Source organism: Mesoplodon mirus (assembly GCF_964341445.2).
Source record: "Mesoplodon mirus genome assembly, chromosome: 1".
NCBI classification, from domain to species: domain Eukaryota; kingdom Metazoa; phylum Chordata; class Mammalia; order Artiodactyla; family Ziphiidae; genus Mesoplodon; species Mesoplodon mirus.
Genome location: NC_138976.1, coordinates 93063615 through 93088754, shown reverse-complemented (window position 1 = coordinate 93088754; position 25140 = coordinate 93063615).

The following is a 25140-nucleotide window of genomic DNA, read 5'->3' as shown; positions in this document are numbered from 1 at the left end:
GGGAAGCCGGGCTCCTCCCACATTCTCCAGTTTCCAACGTGACCACGCAGCACATTGAGCAGCGCTCTCTGACTGACGACTGGAGACTCTCAGCCACACTGGGCCTTTCTATGATCGCGCTTCATTGGACTCGGGGTGTTTGTTTGGCGCGCCATGAAGGGCATTATTACCCGCTGAATGACTTAGTCAGGCCTACGTGACGTTGGAACGACCCAGTGCCTCACAAGTTTACCGGTTTCTCTGTAGTTCCTCTCAGGCCGGACCTACAGTGTACCTTGCGTCCCAGTAGTAGGAGAGTGACAGGTAAGAGTTGCCAGGAGGCACTTTAGGCTCAGGGATTCTTTCAGTGCACTTCGGGGGGCCTCCCCAGAGGGAGAGCCAGGTTGAACGTAATACTGGCAGAAGCGTTGCCCTGGGGCTGCCTAACACGTGTACACGGCCTGCTCCGCAAGCGAGGATCAGTTCATTGCCCTCCCGCATGCGTAGAAAGAGCTGACCCCCAACAGCCTGTTCTGTGCTACGTTGCTCGGAAAACGAGAAGGGGACTCCCAGTGCACACGCTCTCCCTCAGGAGGGAATTCATACGTGACTCTCCTAGGCCTTACGGAAAGCCGTAGAGGAGTTAAAGCACTCTGGCATCGAGTCAGGGCTCAGGGAGATGGCTGCACACAAAACCCTGCTGACAGGAAGCACTCGTGCTTACCTCGAGGCTAGGGCTCGCGTTTACTTCGCACTTTAGCTAGGGCAAGCGTGGGATGAGCTCCTAGCAAGGCCCTGGAGACCCCCTGGATTCATAGGAGAAAACGCACTTTCTTCCCGGAGGCATGCCTAAGGGTGACTAGAAGACGGGTAACAACAATGTCTTTTCAGTCAGCCTTGAGGCCGCCACTATCTACCTTTCAAGTGGGGGGAATACTGCCTTTTTACAGGCTTCTCAACTACAAACGGGATCACCCAGCACATACACCTATCTTCTCTGACAATCCAAAGGAGACCCTTGGAACACACTTCGGCCTTCTGCCATGAAACTTCTGGATGCAGTGTGTTCTATATGTGGTGAATGGCATAATCCTCTAAATGCCCTCAGTAGGCCTAGGTGACTCTGGATGTCCCAAGTGCCTAGCAAGGCTCAGGGTAAATCTCTCTTTCGGGCCGGACCTAAAGGCCAGTTTCCGCATCACTTAGAGAGACGTCGAGCAGGAGCCCCCAAACTGCACTGGAGGCCCCGGTGGTTTCTTTCAGGGCAGCTTAGGTTTCCTCAATGTGGCCGACACGCCTGGAGCAAAAGCCTGCCAAGAACCGCGTTCCTGAGGCCGCTTCGAAGCTGTGGCACGCTAGCCATAGAGAACACATTAGTCCCCGGCCCTTCCAACTGCATAGTGAGGGATGGTGTTCCCAGAGCTGTGTATCCCTTGATCGTGCTCAGAAGGCTTTGGGTACACCGTGTGCTTCCTTGGAAACAAGGGCCCACGTGAGAGACTTGAGTGCTGTGAGGCATACTAAAGGTAAAGGCGTCCATGGACTAAGACTTCCTGGAGACTGGTGCACCCCCTATCTCTGGCAGTGGGAAACTGTGCACCTTGCCTCGGGAACAGAGGTCACATTTACTTGGCACTTTAGCTACAGTTGGCTCCGGGGGTGAGCTCCCAGGAAGGAATCGCAAGCACGGGGTTTCTTTTGGAAAAACTCACTGCTCCTCAGAGGCATCTGCGGAGTGAAGCGTATCCTTGCTGGTGTGGTTTTCAGGCGGCTTGGAAGCTGCAACGCAGTTGCTTTCCGAAGGGGGGAAGCCGGGCTCCTCCCACATTCTCCAGTTTCCAACGTGACCACGCAGCACATTGAGCAGCGCTCTCTGACTGACGACTGGAGACTCTCAGCCACACTGGGCCTTTCTATGATCGCGCTTCATTGGACTCGGGGTGTTTGTTTGGCGCGCCATGAAGGGCATTATTACCCGCTGAATGACTTAGTCAGGCCTACGTGACGTTGGAACGACCCAGTGCCTCACAAGTTTACCGGTTTCTCTGTAGTTTCTCTCAGGCCGGACCTACAGTGTACCTTGCGTCCCAGTAGTAGGAGAGTGACAGGTAAGAGTTGCCAGGAGGCACTTTAGGCTCAGGGATTCTTTCAGTGCACTTCGGGGGGCCTCCCCAGAGGGAGAGCCAGGTTGAACGTAATACTGGCAGAAGCGTTGCCCTGGGGCTGCCTAACACGTGTACACGGCCTGCTCCGCAAGCGAGGATCAGTTCATTGCCCTCCCGCATGCGTAGAAAGAGCTGACCCCCAACAGCCTGTTCTGTGCTACGTTGCTCGGAAAACGAGAAGGGGACTCCCAGTGCACACGCTCTCCCTCAGGAGGGAATTCATACGTGACTCTCCTAGGCCTTACGGAAAGCCGTAGAGGAGTTAAAGCACTCTGGCATCGAGTCAGGGCTCAGGGAGATGGCTGCACACAAAACCCTGCTGACAGGAAGCACTCGTGCTTACCTCGAGGCTAGGGCTCGCCTTTACTTCGCACTTTAGCTAGGGCAAGCGTGGGATGAGCTCCTAGCAAGGCCCTGGAGACCCCCTGGATTCATAGGAGAAAACGCACTTTCTTCCCGGAGGCATTCCTAAGGGTGACTAGAAGACGGGTAACAACAATGTCTTTTCAGTCAGCCTTGAGGCCGCCACTATCTACCTTTCAAGTGGGGGGAATACTGCCTTTTTCCAGGCTTCTCAACTACAAACGGGATCACCCAGCACATACACCTATCTTCTCTGACAATCCAAAGGAGACCCTTGGAACACAGTTCGGCCTTCTGCCATGAAACTTCTGGATGCAGTGTGTTCTGCATGTGGTGAACGGCATAATCCTCTACATGCCGTCAGTACGCCTAGGTGACTCTGGTGGTTCCAAGTGCCTAGCAAGGCTCAGGGTAAATCTCTCTTTCGGGCCGGACCTAAAGGCCAGTTTCCGCATCACTTAGAGAGACGTCGAGCAGGAGCCCCCAAACTGCACTGGAGGCCCCGGTGGTTTCTTTCAGGGCAGCTTAGGTTTCCTCAATGTGGCCGACACGCCTGGAGCAAAAGCCTGCCAAGAACCGTGTTCCTGAGGCCGCTTCGAAGCTGTGGCACGCTAGCCATAGAGAACACATTAGTCCCCGGCCCTTCCAACTGCATAGTGAGGGATGGTGTTCCCAGAGCTGTGTATCCCTTGATCGTGCTCAGAAGGCTTTGGGTACACCGTGTGCTTCCTTGGAAACAAGGGCCCACGTGAGAGCATTGAGTGCTGTGAGGCATACTAAAGGTAAAGGCGTCCATGGACTAAGACTTCCTGGAGACTGGTGCACCCCCTATCTCTGGCAGTGGGAAACTGTGCACCTTGCCTCGGGAACAGAGGTCACATTTACTTGGCACTTTAGCTACAGTTGGCTCCGGGGGTGAGCTCCCAGGAAGGAATCGCAAGCACGGGGTTTCTTTTGGAAAAACTCACTGCTCCTCAGAGGCATCTGCGGAGTGAAGCGTATCCTTGCTGGTGTGGTTTTCAGGCGGCTTGGAAGCTGCAACGCAGTTGCTTTCCGAAGGGGGGAAGCCGGGCTCCTCCCACATTCTCCAGTTTCCAACGTGACCACGCAGCACATTGAGCAGCGCTCTCTGACTGACGACTGGAGACTCTCAGCCACACTGGGCCTTTCTATGATCGCGCTTCATTGGACTCGGGGTGTTTGTTTGGCGCGCCATGAAGGGCATTATTACCCGCTGAATGACTTAGTCAGGCCTACGTGACGTTGGAACGACCCAGTGCCTCACAATTTTACCGGTTTCTCTGTAGTTCCTCTCAGGCCGGACCTACAGTGTACCTTGCGTCCCAGTAGTAGGAGAGTGACAGGTAAGAGTTGCCAGGAGGCACTTTAGGCTCAGGGATTCTTTCAGTGCACTTCGGGGGGCCTCCCCAGAGGGAGAGCCAGGTTGAACGTAATACTGGCAGAAGCGTTGCCCTGGGGCTGCCTAACACGTGTACACGGCCTGCTCCGCAAGCGAGGATCAGTTCATTGCCCTCCCGCATGCGTAGAAAGAGCTGACCCCCAACAGCCTGTTCTGTGCTACGTTGCTCGGAAAACGAGAAGGGGACTCCCAGTGCACACGCTCTCCCTCAGGAGGGAATTCATACGTGACTCTCCTAGGCCTTACGGAAAGCCGTAGAGGAGTTAAAGCACTCTGGCATCGAGTCAGGGCTCAGGGAGATGGCTGCACACAAAACCCTGCTGACAGGAAGCACTCGTGCTTACCTCGAGGCTAGGGCTCGCGTTTACTTCGCACTTTAGCTAGGGCAAGCGTGGGATGAGCTCCTAGCAAGGCCCTGGAGACCCCCTGGATTCATAGGAGAAAACGCACTTTCTTCCCGGAGGCATGCCTAAGGGTGACTAGAAGACGGGTAACAACAATGTCTTTTCAGTCAGCCTTGAGGCCGCCACTATCTACCTTTCAAGTGGGGGGAATACTGCCTTTTTACAGGCTTCTCAACTACAAACGGGATCACCCAGCACATACACCTATCTTCTCTGACAATCCAAAGGAGACCCTTGGAACACACTTCGGCCTTCTGCCATGAAACTTCTGGATGCAGTGTGTTCTATATGTGGTGAATGGCATAATCCTCTAAATGCCCTCAGTAGGCCTAGGTGACTCTGGATGTCCCAAGTGCCTAGCAAGGCTCAGGGTAAATCTCTCTTTCGGGCCGGACCTAAAGGCCAGTTTCCGCATCACTTAGAGAGACGTCGAGCAGGAGCCCCCAAACTGCACTGGAGGCCCCGGTGGTTTCTTTCAGGGCAGCTTAGGTTTCCTCAATGTGGCCGACACGCCTGGAGCAAAAGCCTGCCAAGAACCGCGTTCCTGAGGCCGCTTCGAAGCTGTGGCACGCTAGCCATAGAGAACACATTAGTCCCCGGCCCTTCCAACTGCATAGTGAGGGATGGTGTTCCCAGAGCTGTGTATCCCTTGATCGTGCTCAGAAGGCTTTGGGTACACCGTGTGCTTCCTTGGAAACAAGGGCCCACGTGAGAGACTTGAGTGCTGTGAGGCATACTAAAGGTAAAGGCGTCCATGGACTAAGACTTCCTGGAGACTGGTGCACCCCCTATCTCTGGCAGTGGGAAACTGTGCACCTTGCCTCGGGAACAGAGGTCACATTTACTTGGCACTTTAGCTACAGTTGGCTCCGGGGGTGAGCTCCCAGGAAGGAATCGCAAGCACGGGGTTTCTTTTGGAAAAACTCACTGCTCCTCAGAGGCATCTGCGGAGTGAAGCGTATCCTTGCTGGTGTGGTTTTCAGGCGGCTTGGAAGCTGCAACGCAGTTGCTTTCCGAAGGGGGGAAGCCGGGCTCCTCCCACATTCTCCAGTTTCCAACGTGACCACGCAGCACATTGAGCAGCGCTCTCTGACTGACGACTGGAGACTCTCAGCCACACTGGGCCTTTCTATGATCGCGCTTCATTGGACTCGGGGTGTTTGTTTGGCGCGCCATGAAGGGCATTATTACCCGCTGAATGACTTAGTCAGGCCTACGTGACGTTGGAACGACCCAGTGCCTCACAAGTTTACCGGTTTCTCTGTAGTTTCTCTCAGGCCGGACCTAGAGTGTACCTTGCGTCCCAGTAGTAGGAGAGTGACAGGTAAGAGTTGCCAGGAGGCACTTTAGGCTCAGGGATTCTTTCAGTGCACTTCGGGGGGCCTCCCCAGAGGGAGAGCCAGGTTGAACGTAATACTGGCAGAAGCGTTGCCCTGGGGCTGCCTAACACGTGTACACGGCCTGCTCCGCAAGCGAGGATCAGTTCATTGCCCTCCCGCATGCGTAGAAAGAGCTGACCCCCAACAGCCTGTTCTGTGCTACGTTGCTCGGAAAACGAGAAGGGGACTCCCAGTGCACACGCTCTCCCTCAGGAGGGAATTCATACGTGACTCTCCTAGGCCTTACGGAAAGCCGTAGAGGAGTTAAAGCACTCTGGCATCGAGTCAGGGCTCAGGGAGATGGCTGCACACAAAACCCTGCTGACAGGAAGCACTCGTGCTTACCTCGAGGCTAGGGCTCGCCTTTACTTCGCACTTTAGCTAGGGCAAGCGTGGGATGAGCTCCTAGCAAGGCCCTGGAGACCCCCTGGATTCATAGGAGAAAACGCACTTTCTTCCCGGAGGCATTCCTAAGGGTGACTAGAAGACGGGTAACAACAATGTCTTTTCAGTCAGCCTTGAGGCCGCCACTATCTACCTTTCAAGTGGGGGGAATACTGCCTTTTTCCAGGCTTCTCAACTACAAACGGGATCACCCAGCACATACACCTATCTTCTCTGACAATCCAAAGGAGACCCTTGGAACACAGTTCGGCCTTCTGCCATGAAACTTCTGGATGCAGTGTGTTCTGCATGTGGTGAACGGCATAATCCTCTACATGCCGTCAGTAGGCCTAGGTGACTCTGGAGGTTCCAAGTGCCTAGCAAGGCTCAGGGTAAATCTCTCTTTCGGGCCGGACCTAAAGGCCAGTTTCCGCATCACTTAGAGAGACGTCGAGCAGGAGCCCCCAAACTGCACTGGAGGCCCCGGTGGTTTCTTTCAGGGCAGCTTAGGTTTCCTCAATGTGGCCGACACGCCTGGAGCAAAAGCCTGCCAAGAACCGTGTTCCTGAGGCCGCTTCGAAGCTGTGGCACGCTAGCCATAGAGAACACATTAGTCCCCGGCCCTTCCAACTGCATAGTGAGGGATGGTGTTCCCAGAGCTGTGTATCCCTTGATCGTGCTCAGAAGGCTTTGGGTACACCGTGTGCTTCCTTGGAAACAAGGGCCCACGTGAGAGCATTGAGTGCTGTGAGGCATACTAAAGGTAAAGGCGTCCATGGACTAAGACTTCCTGGAGACTGGTGCACCCCCTATCTCTGGCAGTGGGAAACTGTGCACCTTGCCTCGGGAACAGAGGTCACATTTAGTTGGCACTTTAGCTACAGTTGGCTCCGGGGGTGAGCTCCCAGGAAGGAATCGCAAGCACGGGGTTTCTTTTGGAAAAACTCACTGCTCCTCAGAGGCATCTGCGGAGTGAAGCGTATCCTTGCTGGTGTGGTTTTCAGGCGGCTTGGAAGCTGCAACGCAGTTGCTTTCCGAAGGGGGGAAGCCGGGCTCCTCCCACATTCTCCAGTTTCCAACGTGACCACGCAGCACATTGAGCAGCGCTCTCTGACTGACGACTGGAGACTCTCAGCCACACTGGGCCTTTCTATGATCGCGCTTCATTGGACTCGGGGTGTTTGTTTGGCGCGCCATGAAGGGCATTATTACCCGCTGAATGACTTAGTCAGGCCTACGTGACGTTGGAACGACCCAGTGCCTCACAAGTTTACCGGTTTCTCTGTAGTTTCTCTCAGGCCGGACCTACAGTGTACCTTGCGTCCCAGTAGTAGGAGAGTGACAGGTAAGAGTTGCCAGGAGGCACTTTAGGCTCAGGGATTCTTTCAGTGCACTTCGGGGGGCCTCCCCAGAGGGAGAGCCAGGTTGAACGTAATACTGGCAGAAGCGTTGCCCTGGGGCTGCCTAACACGTGTACACGGCCTGCTCCGCAAGCGAGGATCAGTTCATTGCCCTCCCGCATGCGTAGAAAGAGCTGACCCCCAACAGCCTGTTCTGTGCTACGTTGCTCGGAAAACGAGAAGGGGACTCCCAGTGCACACGCTCTCCCTCAGGAGGGAATTCATACGTGACTCTCCTAGGCCTTACGGAAAGCCGTAGAGGAGTTAAAGCACTCTGGCATCGAGTCAGGGCTCAGGGAGATGGCTGCACACAAAACCCTGCTGACAGGAAGCACTCGTGCTTACCTCGAGGCTAGGGCTCGCCTTTACTTCGCACTTTAGCTAGGGCAAGCGTGGGATGAGCTCCTAGCAAGGCCCTGGAGACCCCCTGGATTCATAGGAGAAAACGCACTTTCTTCCCGGAGGCATTCCTAAGGGTGACTAGAAGACGGGTAACAACAATGTCTTTTCAGTCAGCCTTGAGGCCGCCACTATCTACCTTTCAAGTGGGGGGAATACTGCCTTTTTCCAGGCTTCTCAACTACAAACGGGATCACCCAGCACATACACCTATCTTCTCTGACAATCCAAAGGAGACCCTTGGAACACAGTTCGGCCTTCTGCCATGAAACTTCTGGATGCAGTGTGTTCTGCATGTGGTGAACGGCATAATCCTCTACATGCCGTCAGTAGGCCTAGGTGACTCTGGAGGTTCCAAGTGCCTAGCAAGGCTCAGGGTAAATCTCTCTTTCGGGCCGGACCTAAAGGCCAGTTTCCGCATCACTTAGAGAGACGTCGAGCAGGAGCCCCCAAACTGCACTGGAGGCCCCGGTGGTTTCTTTCAGGGCAGCTTAGGTTTCCTCAATGTGGCCGACACGCCTGGAGCAAAAGCCTGCCAAGAACCGTGTTCCTGAGGCCGCTTCGAAGCTGTGGCACGCTAGCCATAGAGAACACATTAGTCCCCGGCCCTTCCAACTGCATAGTGAGGGATGGTGTTCCCAGAGCTGTGTATCCCTTGATCGTGCTCAGAAGGCTTTGGGTACACCGTGTGCTTCCTTGGAAACAAGGGCCCACGTGAGAGCATTGAGTGCTGTGAGGCATACTAAAGGTAAAGGCGTCCATGGACTAAGGCTTCCTGGAGATTGGTGCACCCCCTATCTCTGGCAGTGGGAAACTGTGCACCTTGCCTCGGGACCAGATGTCACAGTTACTTGGCACTTTAGCTACAGTTGGCTCCGGGGGTGAGCTCCCAGGAAGGAATCGCAAGCACGGGGTTTCTTTTGGAAAAACTCACTGCTCCTCAGAGGCATCTGCGGAGTGAAGCGTATCCTTGCTGGTGTGGTTTTCAGGCGGCTTGGATGTTGCAACGCAGTTGCTTTCCGAAGGGGGGAAGCCGGGCTCCTCCCACATTCTCCAGTTTCCAACGTGACCACGCAGCACATTGAGCAGCGCTCTCTGACTGACGACTGGAGACTTTCAGCCACACTGGGCCTTTCTATGATCGCGCTTCATTGGACTCGGGGTGTTTTTTTGGCGCGCCATGGAGGGCATTATTACCCGCTGAATGACTTAGTCAGGCCTACGTGACCTTGGATCGACCCAGTGCCTCACAATTTTACCGGTTTCTCTGTAGTTCCTCTCAAGCCGGACCTACAGTGTACCTTGCGTCCCAGTAGTAGGAGAGTGACAGGTAAGAGTTGCCAGGAGGCACTTTAGGCTCAGGGATTCTTTCAGTGCACTTTGGGGGGCCTCCCCAGAGGGAGAGCCAGGTTGAACATAATACTGGCAGAAGCATTGCCCTGGGGCTGCCTAACACGTGTACACGGCCTGCTCCGCAAGCGAGGATCAGTTCATTGCCCTCCCGCATGCGTAGAAAGAGCTGACGCCCAACAGCCTGTTCTGTGCTACGTTGCTCGGAAAACGAGAAGGGGACTCCCAGTGCACACGCTCTCCCTCAGGAGGGAATTCATACGTGACTCTCCTAGGCCTTACGGAAAGCCGTAGAGGAGTTATAGCACTCTGGCATCGAGTCAGGGCTCAGGGAGATGGCTGCACACAAAACCCTGCTGACAGGAAGCACTCGTGCTTACCTCGAGGCTAGGGCTCGCGTTTACTTCGCACTTTAGCTAGGGCAAGCGTGGGATGAGCTCCTAGCAAGGCCCTGGAGACCCCCTGGATTCATAGGAGAAAACGCACTTTCTTCCCGGAGGCATGCCTAAGGGTGACTAGAAGACGGGTAACAACAATGTCTTTTCAGTCAGCCTTGAGGCCGCCACAATCTACCTTTTAAGTGGGGGGAATACTGCCTTTTTCCAGGCTTCTCAACTACAAACGGGATCACCCAGCACATACACCTATCTTCTCTGACAACCCAAAGGAGACCCTTGGAACACAGTTCGGCCTTCTGCCATGAAACTTCTGGATGCAGTGTGTTCTGCATGTGGTGAATGGCATAATCCTCTAAATGCCCTCAGTAGGCCTAGGTGACTCTGGATGTCCCAAGTGCCTAGCAAGGCTCAGGGTAAATCTCTCTTTCGGGCCGGACCTAAAGGCCAGTTTCCGCATCACTTAGAGAGACGTCGAGCAGGAGCCCCCAAACTGCACTGGAGGCCCCGGTGGTTTCTTTCAGGGCAGCTTAGGTTTCCTCAATGTGGCCGACACGCCTGGAGCAAAAGCCTGCCAAGAACCGCGTTCCTGAGGCCGCTTCGAAGCTGTGGCACGCTAGCCATAGAGAACACATTAGTCCCCGGCCCTTCCAACTGCATAGTGAGGGATGGTGTTCCCAGAGCTGTGTATCCCTTGATCGTGCTCAGAAGGCTTTGGGTACACCGTGTGCTTCCTTGGAAACAAGGGCCCACGTGAGAGCATTGAGTGCTGTGAGGCATACTAAAGGTAAAGGCGTCCATGGACTAAGACTTCCTGGAGACTGGTGCACCCCCTATCTCTGGCAGTGGGAAACTGTGCACCTTGCCTCGGGACCAGAGGTCACATTTACTTGGCACTTTAGCTACAGTTGGCTCCGGGGGTGAGCTCCCAGGAAGGAATCGCAAGCACGGGGTTTCTTTTGGACAAACTCACTGCTCCTCAGAGGCATCTGCGGAGTGAAGCGTATCCTTGCTGGTGTGGTTTTCAGGCGGCTTGGAAGCTGCAACGCAGTTGCTTTCCGAAGGGGGGAAGCCGGGCTCCTCCCACATTCTCCAGTTTCCAACGTGACCACGCAGCACATTGAGCAGCGCTCTCTGACTGACGACTGGAGACTCTCAGCCACACTGGGCCTTTCTATGATCGCGCTTCATTGGACTCGGGGTGTTTGTTTGGCGCGCCATGAAGGGCATTATTACCCGCTGAATGACTTAGTCAGGCCTACGTGACGTTGGAACGACCCAGTGCCTCACAATTTTACCGGTTTCTCTGTAGTTCCTCTCAGGCCGGACCTACAGTGTACCTTGCGTCCCAGTAGTAGGAGAGTGACAGGTAAGAGTTGCCAGGAGGCACTTTAGGCTCAGGGATTCTTTCAGTGCACTTCGGGGGGCCTCCCCAGAGGGAGAGCCAGGTTGAACGTAATACTGGCAGAAGCGTTGCCCTGGGGCTGCCTAACACGTGTACACGGCCTGCTCCGCAAGCGAGGATCAGTTCATTGCCCTCCCGCATGCGTAGAAAGAGCTGACCCCCAACAGCCTGTTCTGTGCTACGTTGCTCGGAAAACGAGAAGGGGACTCCCAGTGCACACGCTCTCCCTCAGGAGGGAATTCATACGTGACTCTCCTAGGCCTTACGGAAAGCCGTAGAGGAGTTAAAGCACTCTGGCATCGATTCAGGGCTCAGGGAGATGGCTGCACACAAAACCCTGCTGACAGGAAGCACTCGTGCTTACCTCGAGGCTAGGGCTCGCGTTTACTTCGCACTTTAGCTAGGGCAAGCGTGGGATGAGCTCCTAGCAAGGCCCTGGAGACCCCCTGGATTCATAGGAGAAAACGCACTTTCTTCCCGGAGGCATGCCTAAGGGTGACTAGAAGACGGGTAACAACAATGTCTTTTCAGTCAGCCTTGAGGCCGCCACTATCTACCTTTCAAGTGGGGGGAATACTGCCTTTTTCCAGGCTTCTCAACTACAAACGGGATCACCCAGCACATACACCTATCTTCTCTGACAATCCAAAGGAGACCCTTGGAACACACTTCGGCCTTCTGCCATGAAACTTCTGGATGCAGTGTGTTCTGCATGTGGTGAATGGCATAATCCTCTAAATGCCCTCAGTAGGCCTACGTGACTCTGGATGTCCCAAGTGCCTAGCAAGGCTCAGGGTAAATCTCTCTTTCGGGCCGGACCTAAAGGCCAGTTTCCGCATCACTTAGAGAGACGTCGAGCAGGAGCCCCCAAACTGCACTGGAGGCCCCGGTGGTTTCTTTCAGGGCAGCTTAGGTTTCCTCAATGTGGCCGACACGCCTGGAGCAAAAGCCTGCCAAGAACCGCGTTCCTGAGGCCGCTTCGAAGCTGTGGCACGCTAGCCATAGAGAACACATTAGTCCCCGGCCCTTCCAACTGCATAGTGAGGGATGGTGTTCCCAGAGCTGTGTATCCCTTGATCGTGCTCAGAAGGCTTTGGGTACACCGTGTGCTTCCTTGGAAACAAGGGCCCACGTGAGAGCATTGAGTGCTGTGAGGCATACTAAAGGTAAAGGCGTCCATGGACTAAGACTTCCTGGAGACTGGTGCACCCCCTATCTCTGGCAGTGGGAAACTGTGCACCTTGCCTCGGGACCAGAGGTCACATTTACTTGGCACTTTAGCTACAGTTGGCTCCGGGGGTGAGCTCCCAGGAAGGAATCGCAAGCACGGGGTTTCTTTTGGAAAAACTCACTGCTCCTCAGAGGCATCTGCGGAGTGAAGCGTATCCTTGCTGGTGTGGTTTTCAGGCGGCTTGGAAGCTGCAACGCAGTTGCTTTCCGAAGGGGGGAAGCCGGGCTCCTCCCACATTCTCCAGTTTCCAACGTGACCACGCAGCACATTGAGCAGCGCTCTCTGACTGATGACTGGAGACTTTCAGCCACACTGGGCCTTTCTATGATCGCGCTTCATTGGACTCGGGGTGTTTGTTTGGCGCGCCATGAAGGGCATTATTACCCGCTGAATGACTTAGTCAGGCCTACGTGACGTTGGAACGACCCAGTGCCTCACAATTTTACCGGTTTCTCTGTAGTTTCTCTCAGGCCGGACCTACAGTGTACCTTGCGTCCCAGTAGTAGGAGAGTGACAGGTAAGAGTTGCCAGGAGGCACTTTAGGCTCAGGGATTCTTTCAGTGCACTTCGGGGGGCCTCCCCAGAGGGAGAGCCAGGTTGAACGTAATACTGGCAGAAGCGTTGCCCTGGGGCTGCCTAACACGTGTACACGGCCTGCTCCGCAAGCGAGGATCAGTTCATTGCCCTCCCGCATGCGTAGAAAGAGCTGACCCCCAACAGCCTGTTCTGTGCTACGTTGCTCGGAAAACGAGAAGGGGACTCCCAGTGCACACGCTCTCCCTCAGGAGGGAATTCATACGTGACTCTCCTAGGCCTTACGGAAAGCCGTAGAGGAGTTAAAGCACTCTGGCATCGAGTCAGGGCTCAGGGAGATGGCTGCACACAAAACCCTGCTGACAGGAAGCACTCGTGCTTACCTCGAGGCTAGGGCTCGCGTTTACTTCGCACTTTAGCTAGGGCAAGCGTGGGATGAGCTCCTAGCAAGGCCCTGGAGACCCCCTGGATTCATAGGAGAAAACGCACTTTCTTCCCGGAGGCATGCCTAAGGGTGACTAGAAGACGGGTAACAACAATGTCTTTTCAGTCAGCCTTGAGGCCGCCACTATCTACCTTTCAAGTGGGGGGAATACTGCCTTTTTACAGGCTTCTCAACTACAAACGGGATCACCCAGCACATACACCTATCTTCTCTGACAATCCAAAGGAGACCCTTGGAACACACTTCGGCCTTCTGCGATGAAACTTCTGGATGCAGTGTGTTCTATATGTGGTGAATGGCATAATCCTCTAAATGCCCTCAGTAGGCCTAGGTGACTCTGGATGTCCCAAGTGCCTAGCAAGGCTCAGGGTAAATCTCTCTTTCGGGCCGGACCTAAAGGCCAGTTTCCGCATCACTTAGAGAGACGTCGAGCAGGAGCCCCCAAACTGCACTGGAGGCCCCGGTGGTTTCTTTCAGGGCAGCTTAGGTTTCCTCAATGTGGCCGACACGCCTGGAGCAAAAGCCTGCCAAGAACCGCGTTCCTGAGGCCGCTTCGAAGCTGTGGCACGCTAGCCATAGAGAACACATTAGTCCCCGGCCCTTCCAACTGCATAGTGAGGGATGGTGTTCCCAGAGCTGTGTATCCCTTGATCGTGCTCAGAAGGCTTTGGGTACACCGTGTGCTTCCTTGGAAACAAGGGCCCACGTGAGAGCATTGAGTGCTGTGAGGCATACTAAAGGTAAAGGCGTCCATGGACTAAGACTTCCTGGAGACTGGTGCACCCCCTATCTCTGGCAGTGGGAAACTGTGCACCTTGCCTCGGGACCAGAGGTCACATTTACTTGGCACTTTAGCTACAGTTGGCTCCGGGGGTGAGCTCCCAGGAAGGAATCGCAAGCACGGGGTTTCTTTTGGAAAAACTCACTGCTCCTCAGAGGCATCTGCGGAGTGAAGCGTATCCTTGCTGGTGTGGTTTTCAGGCGGCTTGGAAGCTGCAACGCAGTTGCTTTCCGAAGGGGGGAAGCCGGGCTCCTCCCACATTCTCCAGTTTCCAACGTGACCACGCAGCACATTGAGCAGCGCTCTCTGACTGACGACTGGAGACTTTCAGCCACACTGGGCCTTTCTATGATCGCGCTTCATTGGACTCGGGGTGTTTGTTTGGCGCGCCATGAAGGGCATTATTACCCGCTGAATGACTTAGTCAGGCCTACGTGACGTTGGAACGACCCAGTGCCTCACAAGTTTACCGGTTTCTCTGTAGTTCCTCTCAGGCCGGACCTACAGTGTACCTTGCGTCCCAGTAGTAGGAGAGTGACAGGTAAGAGTTGCCAGGAGGCACTTTAGGCTCAGGGATTCTTTCAGTGCACTTCGGGGGGCCTCCCCAGAGGGAGAGCCAGGTTGAACGTAATACTGGCAGAAGCGTTGCCCTGGGGCTGCCTAACACGTGTACACGGCCTGCTCCGCAAGCGAGGATCAGTTCATTGCCCTCCCGCATGCGTAGAAAGAGCTGACCCCCAACAGCCTGTTCTGTGCTACGTTGCTCGGAAAACGAGAAGGGGACTCCCAGTGCACACGCTCTCCCTCAGGAGGGAATTCATACGTGACTCTCCTAGGCCTTACGGAAAGCCGTAGAGGAGTTAAAGCACTCTGGCATCGAGTCAGGGCTCAGGGAGATGGCTGCACACAAAACCCTGCTGACAGGAAGCACTCGTGCTTACCTCGAGGCTAGGGCTCGCGTTTACTTCGCACTTTAGCTAGGGCAAGCGTGGGATGAGCTCCTAGCAAGGCCCTGGAGACCCCCTGGATTCATAGGAGAAAACGCACTTTCTTCCCGGAGGCATGCCTAAGGGTGACTAGAAGACGGGTAACAACAATGTCTTTTCAGTCAGCCTTGAGGCCGCCACTATCTACCTTTCAAGTGGGGGGAATACTGCCTTTTTACAGGCTTCTCAACTACAAACGGGATCACCCAGCACATACACCTATCTTCTCTGACAATCCAAAGGAGACCCTTGGAACACACTTCGGCCTTCTGCCATGAAACTTCTGGATGCAGTGTGTTCTGCATGTGGTGAATGGCATAATCCTCTAAATGCCTTCAGTAGGCCTAGGTGACTCTGGACGTCCCAAGTGCCTAGCAAGGCTCAGGGTAAATCTCTCTTTCGGGCCGGACCTAAAGGCCAGTTTCCGCATCACTTAGAGAGACGTCGAGCAGGAGCCCCCAAACTGCACTGGAGGCCCCGGTGGTTTCTTTCAGGGCAGCTTAGGTTTCCTCAATGTGGCCGACACGCCTGGAGCAAAAGCCTGCCAAGAACCGCGTTCCTGAGGCCACTTCGAAGCTGTGGCACGCTAGCCATAGAGAACACATTAGTCCCCGGCCCTTCCAACTGCATAGTGAGGGATGGTGTTCCCAGAGCTGTGTATCCCTTGATCGTGCTCAGAAGGCTTTGGGTACACCGTGTGCTTCCTTGGAAACAAGGGCCCACGTGAGAGCATTGAGTGCTGTGAGGCATACTAAAGGTAAAGGCGTCCATGGACTAAGACTTCCTGGAGACTGGTGCACCCCCTATCTCTGGCAGTGGGAAACTGTGCACCTTGCCTCGGGAACAGAGGTCACATTTAGTTGGCACTTTAGCTACAGTTGGCTCCGGGGGTGAGCTCCCAGGAAGGAATCGCAAGCACGGGGTTTCTTTTGGAAAAACTCACTGCTCCTCAGAGGCATCTGCGGAGTGAAGCGTATCCTTGCTGGTGTGGTTTTCAGGCGGCTTGGAAGCTGCAACGCAGTTGCTTTCCGAAGGGGGGAAGCCGGGCTCCTCCCACATTCTCCAGTTTCCAACGTGACCACGCAGCACATTGAGCAGCGCTCTCTGACTGACGACTGGAGACTCTCAGCCACACTGGGCCTTTCTATGATCGCGCTTCATTGGACTCGGGGTGTTTGTTTGGCGCGCCATGAAGGGCATTATTACCCGCTGAATGACTTAGGCCTACGTGTCGTTGGAACGACCCAGTGCCTCACAAGTTTACCGGTTTCTCTGTAGTTTCTCTCAGGCCGGACCTACAGTGTACCTTGCGTCCCAGTAGTAGGAGAGTGACAGGTAAGAGTTGCCAGGAGGCACTTTAGGCTCAGGGATTCTTTCAGTGCACTTCGGGGGGCCTCCCCAGAGGGAGAGCCAGGTTGAACGTAATACTGGCAGAAGCGTTGCCCTGGGGCTGCCTAACACGTGTACACGGCCTGCTCCGCAAGCGAGGATCAGTTCATTGCCCTCCCGCATGCGTAGAAAGAGCTGACCCCCAACAGCCTGTTCTGTGCTACGTTGCTCGGAAAACGAGAAGGGGACTCCCAGTGCACACGCTCTCCCTCAGGAGGGAATTCATACGTGACTCTCCTAGGCCTTACGGAAAGCCGTAGAGGAGTTAAAGCACTCTGGCATCGAGTCAGGGCTCAGGGAGATGGCTGCACACAAAACCCTGCTGACAGGAAGCACTCGTGCTTACCTCGAGGCTAGGGCTCGCCTTTACTTCGCACTTTAGCTAGGGCAAGCGTGGGATGAGCTCCTAGCAAGGCCCTGGAGACCCCCTGGATTCATAGGAGAAAACGCACTTTCTTCCCGGAGGCATGCCTAAGGGTGACTAGAAGACGGGTAACAACAATGTCTTTTCAGTCAGCCTTGAGGCCGCCACTATCTACCTTTCAAGTGGGGGGAATACTGCCTTTTTACAGGCTTCTCAACTACAAACGGGATCACCCAGCACATACACCTATCTTCTCTGACAATCCAAAGGAGACCCTTGGAACACACTTCGGCCTTCTGCCATGAAACTTCTGGATGCAGTGTGTTCTGCATGTGGTGAATGGCATAATCCTCTAAATGCCCTCAGTAGGCCTAGGTGACTCTGGATGTCCCAAGTGCCTAGCAAGGCTCAGGGTAAATCTCTCTTTCGGGCCGGACCTAAAGGCCAGTTTCCGCATCACTTAGAGAGACGTCGAGCAGGAGCCCCCAAACTGCACTGGAGGCCCCGGTGGTTTCTTTCAGGGCAGCTTAGGTTTCCTCAATGTGGCCGACACGCCTGGAGCAAAAGCCTGCCAAGAACCGCGTTCCTGAGGCCGCTTCGAAGCTGTGGCACGCTAGCCATAGAGAACACATTAGTCCCCGGCCCTTCCAACTGCATAGTGAGGGATGGTGTTCCCAGAGCTGTGTATCCCTTGATCGTGCTCAGAAGGCTTTGGGTACACCGTGTGCTTCCTTGGAAACAAGGGCCCACGTGAGAGCATTGAGTGCTGTGAGGCATACTAAAGGTAAAGGCGTCCATGGACTAAGACTTCCTGGAGACTGGTGCACCCCCTATCTCTGGCAGTGGGAAACTGTGCACCTTGCCTCGGGACCAGAGGTCACATTTACTTGGCACTTTAGCTACAGTTGGCTCCGGGGGTGAGCTCCCAGGAAGGAATCGCAAGCACGGGGTTTCTTTTGGAAAAACTCACTGCTCCTCAGAGGCATCTGCGGAGTGAAGCGTATCCTTGCTGGTGTGGTTTTCAGGCGGCTTGGAAGCTGCAACGCAGTTGCTTTCCGAAGGGGGGAAGCCGGGCTCCTCCCACATTCTCCAGTTTCCAACGTGACCACGCAGCACATTGAGCAGCGCTCTCTGACTGACGACTGGAGACTTTCAGCCACACTGGGCCTTTCTATGATCGCGCTTCATTGGACTCGGGGTGTTTGTTTGGCGCGCCATGAAGGGCATTATTACCCGCTGAATGACTTAGTCAGGCCTACGTGACGTTGGAACGACCCAGTGCCTCACAAGTTTACCGGTTTCTCTGTAGTTTCTCTCAGGCCGGACCTACAGTGTACCTTGCGTCCCAGTAGTAGGAGAGTGACAGGTAAGAGTTGCCAGGAGGCACTTTAGGCTCAGGGATTCTTTCAGTGCACTTCGGGGGGCCTCCCCAGAGGGAGAGCCAGGTTGAACGTAATACTGGCAGAAGCGTTGCCCTGGGGCTGCCTAACACGTGTACACGGCCTGCTCCACAAGCGAGGATCAGTTCATTGCCCTCCCGCATGCGTAGAAAGAGCTGACCCCCAACAGCCTGTTCTGTGCTACGTTGCTCGGAAAACGAGAAGGGGACTCCCAGTGCACACGCTCTCCCTCAGGAGGGAATTCATACGTGACTCTCCTAGGCCTTACGGAAAGCCGTAGAGGAGTTAAAGCACTCTGGCATCGAGTCAGGGCTCAGGGAGATGGCTGCACACAAAACCCTGCTGACAGGAAGCACTCGTGCTTACCTCGAGGCTAGGGCTCGCGTTTACTTCGCACTTTAGCTAGGGCAAGCGTGGGATGAGCTCCTAGCAAGGCCCTGGAGACCCCCTGGATTCATAGGAGAAAACGCACTTTCTTCCCGGAGGCATGCCTAAGGGTGACTAGAAGACGGGTAACAACAATGTCTTTTCAGTCAGCCTTGAGGCCGCCACTATCTACCTTTCAAGTGGGGGGAATACTGCCTTTTTCCAGGCTTCTCAACTACAAACGGGATCACCCAGCACATACACCTATCTTCTCTGACAATCCAAAGGAGACCCTTGGAACACACTTCGGCCTTCTGCGATGAAACTTCTGGATGCAGTGTGTTCTATATGTGGTGAATGGCATAATCCTCTAAATGCCCTCAGTAGGCCTAGGTGACTCTGGATGTCCCAAGTGCCTAGCAAGGCTCAGGGTAAATCTCTCTTTCGGGCCGGACCTAAAGGCCAGTTTCCGCATCACTTAGAGAGACGTCGAGCAGGAGCCCCCAAACTGCACTGGAGGCCCCGGTGGTTTCTTTCAGGGCAGCTTAGGTTTCCTCAATGTGGCCGACACGCCTGGAGCAAAAGCCTGCCAAGAACCGCGTTCCTGAGGCCGCTTCGAAGCTGTGGCACGCTAGCCATAGAGAACACATTAGTCCCCGGCCCTTCCAACTGCATAGTGAGGGATGGTGTTCCCAGAGCTGTGTATCCCTTGATCGTGCTCAGAAGGCTTTGGGTACACCGTGTGCTTCCTTGGAAACAAGGGCCCACGTGAGAGCATTGAGTGCTGTGAGGCATACTAAAGGTAAAGGCGTCCATGGACTAAGACTTCCTGGAGACTGGTGCACCCCCTATCTCTGGCAGTGGGAAACTGTGCACCTTGCCTCGGGAACAGAGGTCACATTTAGTTGGCACTTTAGCTACAGTTGGCTCCGGGGGTGAGCTCCCAGGAAGGAATCGCAAGCACGGGGTTTCTTTTGGAAAAACTCACTGCTCCTCAGAGGCATCTGCGGAGTGAAGCGTATCCTTGCTGGTGTGGTTTTCAGGCGGCTTGGAAGCTGCAACGCAGTTGCTTTCCGAAGGGGGGAAGCCGGGCTCCTCCCACATTCTCCAGTTTCCAACGTGACCACGCAGCACATTGAGCAGCGCTCTCTGACTGACGACTGGAGACTTTCAGCCACACTGGGCCTTTCTATGATCGCGCTTCATTGGACTCGGGGTGTTTGTTTGGCGCGCCATGAAGGGCATTATTACCCGCTGAATGACTTAGTCAGGCCTACGTGACGTTGGAACGACCCAGTGCCTCACAATTTTACCGGTTTCTCTGTAGTTTCTCTCAGGCCGGACCTACAGTGTACCTTGCGTCCCAGTAGTAGGAGAGTGACAGGTAAGAGTTGCCAGGAGGCACTTTAGGCTCAGGGATTCTTTCAGTGCACTTCGGGGGGCCTCCCCAGAGGGAGAGCCAGGTTGAACGTAATACTGGCAGAAGCGTTGCCCTGGGGCTGCCTAACACGTGTACACGGCCTGCTCCGCAAGCGAGGATCAGTTCATTGCCCTCCCGCATGCGTAGAAAGAGCTGACCCCCAACAGCCTGTTCTGTGCTACGTTGCTCGGAAAACGAGAAGGGGACTCCCAGTGCACACGCTCTCCCTCAGGAGGGAATTCATACGTGACTCTCCTAGGCCTTACGGAAAGCCGTAGAGGAGTTAAAGCACTCTGGCATCGAGTCAGGGCTCAGGGAGATGGCTGCACACAAAACCCTGCTGACAGGAAGCACTCGTGCTTACCTCGAGGCTAGGGCTCGCGTTTACTTCGCACTTTAGCTAGGGCAAGCGTGGGATGAGCTCCTAGCAAGGCCCTGGAGACCCCCTGGATTCATAGGAGAAAACGCACTTTCTTCCCGGAGGCATGCCTAAGGGTGACTAGAAGACGGGTAACAACAATGTCTTTTCAGTCAGCCTTGAGGCCGCCACTATCTACCTTTCAAGTGGGGGGAATACTGCCTTTTTACAGGCTTCTCAACTACAAACGGGATCACCCAGCACATACACCTATCTTCTCTGACAATCCAAAGGAGACCCTTGGAACACACTTCGGCCTTCTGCCATGAAACTTCTGGATGCAGTGTGTTCTGCATGTGGTGAATGGCATAATCCTCTAAATGCCCTCAGTAGGCCTAGGTGACTCTGGATGTCCCAAGTGCCTAGCAAGGCTCAGGGTAAATCTCTCTTTCGGGCCGGACCTAAAGGCCAGTTTCCGCATCACTTAGAGAGACGTCGAGCAGGAGCCCCCAAACTGCACTGGAGGCCCCGGTGGTTTCTTTCAGGGCAGCTTAGGTTTCCTCAATGTGGCCGACACGCCTGGAGCAAAAGCCTGCCAAGAACCGCGTTCCTGAGGCCGCTTCGAAGCTGTGGCACGCTAGCCATAGAGAACACATTAGTCCCCGGCCCTTCCAACTGCATAGTGAGGGATGGTGTTCCCAGAGCTGTGTATCCCTTGATCGTGCTCAGAAGGCTTTGGGTACACCGTGTGCTTCCTTGGAAACAAGGGCCCACGTGAGAGCATTGAGTGCTGTGAGGCATACTAAAGGTAAAGGCGTCCATGGACTAAGACTTCCTGGAGACTGGTGCACCCCCTATCTCTGGCAGTGGGAAACTGTGCACCTTGCCTCGGGACCAGAGGTCACATTTAGTTGGCACTTTAGCTACAGTTGGCTCCGGGGGTGAGCTCCCAGGAAGGAATCGCAAGCACGGGGTTTCTTTTGGAAAAACTCACTGCTCCTCAGAGGCATCTGCGGAGTGAAGCGTATCCTTGCTGGTGTGGTTTTCAGGCGGCTTGGAAGCTGCAACGCAGTTGCTTTCCGAAGGGGGGAAGCCGGGCTCCTCCCACATTCTCCAGTTTCCAACGTGACCACGCAGCACATTGAGCAGCGCTCTCTGACTGACGACTGGAGACTTTCAGCCACACTGGGCCTTTCTATGATCGCGCTTCATTGGACTCGGGGTGTTTGTTTGGCGCGCCATGAAGGGCATTATTACCCGCTGAATGACTTAGTCAGGCCTACGTGACGTTGGAACGACCCAGTGCCTCACAAGTTTACCGGTTTCTCTGTAGTTTCTCTCAGGCCGGACCTACAGTGTACCTTGCGTCCCAGTAGTAGGAGAGTGACAGGTAAGAGTTGCCAGGAGGCACTTTAGGCTCAGGGATTCTTTCAGTGCACTTCGGGGGGCCTCCCCAGAGGGAGAGCCAGGTTGAACGTAATACTGGCAGAAGCGTTGCCCTGGGGCTGCCTAACACGTGTACACGGCCTGCTCCGCAAGCGAGGATCAGTTCATTGCCCTCCCGCATGCGTAGAAAGAGCTGACCCCCAACAGCCTGTTCTGTGCTACGTTGCTCGGAAAACGAGAAGGGGACTCCCAGTGCACACGCTCTCCCTCAGGAGGGAATTCATACGTGACTCTCCTAGGCCTTACGGAAAGCCGTAGAGGAGTTAAAGCACTCTGGCATCGAGTCAGGGCTCAGGGAGATGGCTGCACACAAAACCCTGCTGACAGGAAGCACTCGTGCTTACCTCGAGGCTAGGGCTCGCGTTTACTTCGCACTTTAGCTAGGGCAAGCGTGGGATGAGCTCCTAGCAAGGCCCTGGAGACCCCCTGGATTCATAGGAGAAAACGCACTTTCTTCCCGGAGGCATGCCTAAGGGTGACTAGAAGACGGGTAACAACAATGTCTTTTCAGTCAGCCTTGAGGCCGCCACTATCTACCTTTCAAGTGGGGGGAATACTGCCTTTTTACAGGCTTCTCAACTACAAACGGGATCACCCAGCACATACACCTATCTTCTCTGACAATCCAAAGGAGACCCTTGGAACACACTTCGGCCTTCTGCCATGAAACTTCTGGATGCAGTGTGTTCTGCATGTGGTGAATGGCATAATCCTCTAAATGCCCTCAGTAGGCCTAGGTGACTCTGGATGTCCCAAGTGCCTAGCAAGGCTCAGGGTAAATCTCTCTTTCGGGCCGGACCTAAAGGCCAGTTTCCGCATCACTTAGAGAGACGTCGAGCAGGAGCCCCCAAACTGCACTGGAGGCCCCGGTGGTTTCTTTCAGGGCAGCTTAGGTTTCCTCAATGTGGCCGACACGCCTGGAGCAAAAGCCTGCCAAGAACCGCGTTCCTGAGGCCGCTTCGAAGCTGTGGCACGCTAGCCATAGAGAACACATTAGTCCCCGGCCCTTCCAACTGCATAGTGAGGGATGGTGTTCCCAGAGCTGTGTATCCCTTGATCGTGCTCAGAAGGCTTTGGGTACACCGTGTGCTTCCTTGGAAACAAGGGCCCACGTGAGAGCATTGAGTGCTGTGAGGCATACTAAAGGTAAAGGCGTCCATGGACTAAGACTTCCTGGAGACTGGTGCACCCCCTATCTCTGGCAGTGGGAAACTGTGCACCTTGCCTCGGGAACAGAGGTCACATTTAGTTGGCACTTTAGCTACAGTTGGCTCCGGGGGTGAGCTCCCAGGAAGGAATCGCAAGCACGGGGTTTCTTTTGGAAAAACTCACTGCTCCTCAGAGGCATCTGCGGAGTGAAGCGTATCCTTGCTGGTGTGGTTTTCAGGCGGCTTGGAAGCTGCAACGCAGTTGCTTTCCGAAGGGGGGAAGCCGGGCTCCTCCCACATTCTCCAGTTTCCAACGTGACCACGCAGCACATTGAGCAGCGCTCTCTGACTGACGACTGGAGACTTTCAGCCACACTGGGCCTTTCTATGATCGCGCTTCATTGGACTCGGGGTGTTTGTTTGGCGCGCCATGAAGGGCATTATTACCCGCTGAATGACTTAGTCAGGCCTACGTGACGTTGGAACGACCCAGTGCCTCACAAGTTTACCGGTTTCTCTGTAGTTTCTCTCAGGCCGGACCTACAGTGTACCTTGCGTCCCAGTAGTAGGAGAGTGACAGGTAAGAGTTGCCAGGAGGCACTTTAGGCTCAGGGATTCTTTCAGTGCACTTCGGGGGGCCTCCCCAGAGGGAGAGCCAGGTTGAACGTAATACTGGCAGAAGCGTTGCCCTGGGGCTGCCTAACACGTGTACACGGCCTGCTCCGCAAGCGAGGATCAGTTCATTGCCCTCCCGCATGCGTAGAAAGAGCTGACCCCCAACAGCCTGTTCTGTGCTACGTTGCTCGGAAAACGAGAAGGGGACTCCCAGTGCACACGCTCTCCCTCAGGAGGGAATTCATACGTGACTCTCCTAGGCCTTACGGAAAGCCGTAGAGGAGTTAAAGCACTCTGGCATCGAGTCAGGGCTCAGGGAGATGGCTGCACACAAAACCCTGCTGACAGGAAGCACTCGTGCTTACCTCGAGGCTAGGGCTCGCGTTTACTTCGCACTTTAGCTAGGGCAAGCGTGGGATGAGCTCCTAGCAAGGCCCTGGAGACCCCCTGGATTCATAGGAGAAAACGCACTTTCTTCCCGGAGGCATGCCTACGGGTGACTAGAAGACGGGTAACAACAATGTCTTTTCAGTCAGCCTTGAGGCCGCCACTATCTACCTTTCAAGTGGGGGGAATACTGCCTTTTTCCAGGCTTCTCAACTACAAACGGGATCACCCAGCACATACACCTATCTTCTCTGACAATCCAAAGGAGACCCTTGGAACACACTTCGGCCTTCTGCGATGAAACTTCTGGATGCAGTGTGTTCTATATGTGGTGAATGGCATAATCCTCTAAATGCCCTCAGTAGGCCTAGGTGACTCTGGATGTCCCAAGTGCCTAGCAAGGCTCAGGGTAAATCTCTCTTTCGGGCCGGACCTAAAGGCCAGTTTCCGCATCACTTAGAGAGACGTCGAGCAGGAGCCCCCAAACTGCACTGGAGGCCCCGGTGGTTTCTTTCAGGGCAGCTTAGGTTTCCTCAATGTGGCCGACACGCCTGGAGCAAAAGCCTGCCAAGAACCGCGTTCCTGAGGCCGCTTCGAAGCTGTGGCACGCTAGCCATAGAGAACACATTAGTCCCCGGCCCTTCCAACTGCATAGTGAGGGATGGTGTTCCCAGAGCTGTGTATCCCTTGATCGTGCTCAGAAGGCTTTGGGTACACCGTGTGCTTCCTTGGAAACAAGGGCCCACGTGAGAGCATTGAGTGCTGTGAGGCATACTAAAGGTAAAGGCGTCCATGGACTAAGACTTCCTGGAGACTGGTGCACCCCCTATCTCTGGCAGTGGGAAACTGTGCACCTTGCCTCGGGACCAGAGGTCACATTTAGTTGGCACTTTAGCTACAGTTGGCTCCGGGGGTGAGCTCCCAGGAAGGAATCGCAAGCACGGGGTTTCTTTTGGAAAAACTCACTGCTCCTCAGAGGCATCTGCGGAGTGAAGCGTATCCTTGCTGGTGTGGTTTTCAGGCGGCTTGGAAGCTGCAACGCAGTTGCTTTCCGAAGGGGGGAAGCCGGGCTCCTCCCACATTCTCCAGTTTCCAACGTGACCACGCAGCACATTGAGCAGCGCTCTCTGACTGACGACTGGAGACTTTCAGCCACACTGGGCCTTTCTATGATCGCGCTTCATTGGACTCGGGGTGTTTGTTTGGCGCGCCATGAAGGGCATTATT